Genomic DNA, 3,316 nt, shown 5'->3' on the forward strand with positions numbered 1-3,316 from the left:
CCCTCTCTCTTCTCTCTCTCTCCTCTCTCTTTCCCTCTCCCTCCCCCTCTCTCTTCTCTCTCTCCTCTCTCTCCCTCTCCCTCCTCCTCTCTTCTCTCTCTCCTCTCTCTCCTCTCTCTCTCCCTCTCCCTCCCCCTCTCTCTTCTCTCTCTTCCCTCTCTCCTCTCTCTCCTCTCTTTCCCTCTCCCTCCCCCGCTTCCTGACTGCAGAAGCAATGTGAGCAAGTGCTCCATGCTCCTGCCCCATGACTTCCTGCCACAGTGGATTGTGCACTGTGCATTCTTGAACACCCCCCCCACACACACACACACACCTTAAGTTACTTTTGTTTAGTATTTTGTCACAGCAACTGGAAAAGTGACAAATGCAGGCACTTTGTTCAGAGAGCTCCATGGGGTCATTAAGACTCTAGGAAACAATGGAAGCCTGTGACAGGAAGTGGAGGTTGTCAGCTGGCTGGCAGCACAGCGCTCACAGCTCTCTAGGGAATTAGTAAATCATAGTCTTTGATTTGATGGTGATCATTGTATTGACTTCTAAACTAAAAGAGTGTGTGTGTGTATGCATGTGTGTACCTGTGTACATGTGCATGCATGTGTGCACATATGCATACATGTGTGCCTGTGTATGTTGTATGAGTGTCCATGTGTGTACATGTGTGTTTGTACATGTGTGTGCCTGTGTATGTGTGTATGCATGGGTATGTCTATGTAAATGTGTTGTAAAAGTGTGTGTACATGTGTGCATATGTGTATATGCATGTGTATGCATGTATATGTATATTGTACAAATGTGTGTGCATGTGTGTATATGTGTATATATGTGTGTTATACAATTGTGTACATGTGTGTGCATATGTGTGTATCCATGTGTGTGTTGTATGAGTGTGTATGTATATGTACGTGTATATACATGTGTGTCCACGCGTGTATATGCATGTGTACACGTGCATACACATGTATGTGTGTACATGTATGTGTGCATGTATGTGTGTACATGTGCACATGTGTGTGCTTGTATGTATTTGTGTTGTACACCTGTACTCACAGATATACACACCTATGAATGTTCATGAAGAGGCCAGAGGACAACATCAGGTATCCTGTTCTCTCACTCTCTACCTATTCCCTTGAGACAGTCTCTCTGGATGAACATGGAGCCAGCTGGCAGGCAGCAAGCCCCAGTGATGATCCTCCTGTCTTCACCCCTAAAGCACTGAGGTTCCAGACATGTACAGCCACACTTGACTAAGCACTGAGGTTCCAGACATGTACAGCCACACTTGACTACTTATGTGGATGTTGGAGATTTGAACTCAGGCCCTCACACTTATGCAGCAAATCTTCTTGATGATTGAGCCCAGCCCCCTGAAACCCTTTACCCCTTTTTATTATTTTAGATGTGTAGCTCAAGCTGGCCTTAAACTCCTACACACACAAAGATGAACTTCAGTTTCTGATGCTCTCGTCTCTGCCTGCTGAGTGCTGGGGTCCCAGACGTGCCCCCACACACCCAGGTCACACAGTGCAGGGCATCAAATCCAGGGCATCATATACGCCAGGCAAGCACTGGACCAACTAGGCTACCTCTCCAGCCCCACAAAGATATAACTTTATACCAAGAGCAAGAAAATGGTGCTGCGGTCTGAGCTCTTCAGTGCTTCACACACCTTCATCCCGACCTCCACGCCAGCCACTCCACCCATCACCCTGGACCTCCACCCTTCTACACTCCAACTATCAAGTAGAGACAGTGGTCCCCTGAACGTGCTGGAAGTGCAGGCTCCCTGCATGCTCCCCCCTACCCCTAGTGGTGGTGGTGTGAATGCCTTTTATTTCCCAAGGACAGGGCATGAGGAGGAGGGATGAGAGAGAGAGAGAGAGAGACAGAGACAGAGACAGAGACTGAGACAGAGACTGACCCAATATTGATGGGTTCTCCCTGGGGAAAAGGCTGCCTACAAAAGGCCTTTCCATCTCATGTCTTTCATCTCATCTCATTCTTTGTCTATCTTATAGTCCTAAAAAGTCAGTCTAATGATTTCCATTGTTATAGATGATGAAGCTAGGCTCAGAGAGGCCTCTACAGGAAGGTGAGGGCATTCGGGTCCTGGCTTTGCAGTAATTTCTGCCACGTTGCACCAGAGGTGTGAAGGCCCTGACACCAACATGCTTTCTGGGATGTCTGAACCCCTCCCAAGTCCAGCCTCCACTAGCACTGCACTGCAAACTTCAATGGGGGGGAGCCTCCTCCAGGAAGCTAGCCCAGATTTCTCCAGCACAGATACAACCCTATGGGAACGTTCAGGGTCCCCGTCCTGCCCAGGCCAGGATTCAAAATGTTTCACAAAAGCAACTGTCTCAGAATCCAGGCTCCTCTTGCACTCCCTACTTCCGGGGACTAACTAAACCTCTGTTGCCGGGAGGAGTTGGTTGTTCCTATGACTCATGGTTTGAGGCCTCATGACCCAGGCCAGAAGCCAGGGACTGCCAGAAGAACTCTCATTAAAATCAAAAGGAAATGGCAAGAAAAGAGATCTCTCTCAGTAGACTGTGACTCAGAACTGCGGGGTGTACCAGGCAGGTGGACTCGGTCCGCATCACCTCTGCAACAGGGTGCAGTACCCAGAGGCCCCTGGGAGGTGGGGGTGGGTGGTAGTTTCAGGAAGTGGATGGGCAGGGTTGGAGGTAGGGCTGAGGCCCGGTGTAGAGCCTTGTTTACAAGCTCCCCTCCTGAGTTCAAAACCTTTCTTCCCCAGTCACACAGCCCAGGAGTCTGGCTTCTCAGGTCTTTCCTCCTGACTCTTCAGAGAAACTTCCAGGGGCTGGGGATTTGGCCAGGGTGTCTGGATTCCTTCTCTCGAGACCCAGCCAAGGGCACAGAAAGCAGACAGACCCCAGGCCCTACGAGAGCAGCTGAGGCTTGAAGCTGGGAGAGGGGTCCTTTGTCATGTGCCTCCTCCCGTGAGAGTCTTTCCCAAGACTGGAAGAAAAGTAGAGTACAGGGAATTAGGCTTTATAATTGTGTTATTAGAAAGTCAGATATAACTCGAGATTCGAGAATTGAGATTCGAGCCTCTACCCTCCTGGCTGGCAAACCTGCAGCCCCCCACTCCCACCCCTCACCCCCCACCCCCACTCAGGGCCTGGCCCTGAGCGTATTCGGAGCCCCGGGGTGCTACACCAGTCCAGAGGAGATGGCTGCTGTTTTAGACCCAGTGTGTTTTAGATAGTCTCAGAGGTACCCTGACCACTGAGCTGCCAGATTTTTCATTTCTCTTTTGTAATGACTATAAAAGTCTGATGCCATTTTTGAG

This window comes from Mastomys coucha, unplaced genomic scaffold (assembly GCF_008632895.1).
Source record: "Mastomys coucha isolate ucsf_1 unplaced genomic scaffold, UCSF_Mcou_1 pScaffold18, whole genome shotgun sequence".
Lineage (NCBI taxonomy): Eukaryota > Metazoa > Chordata > Mammalia > Rodentia > Muridae > Mastomys > Mastomys coucha.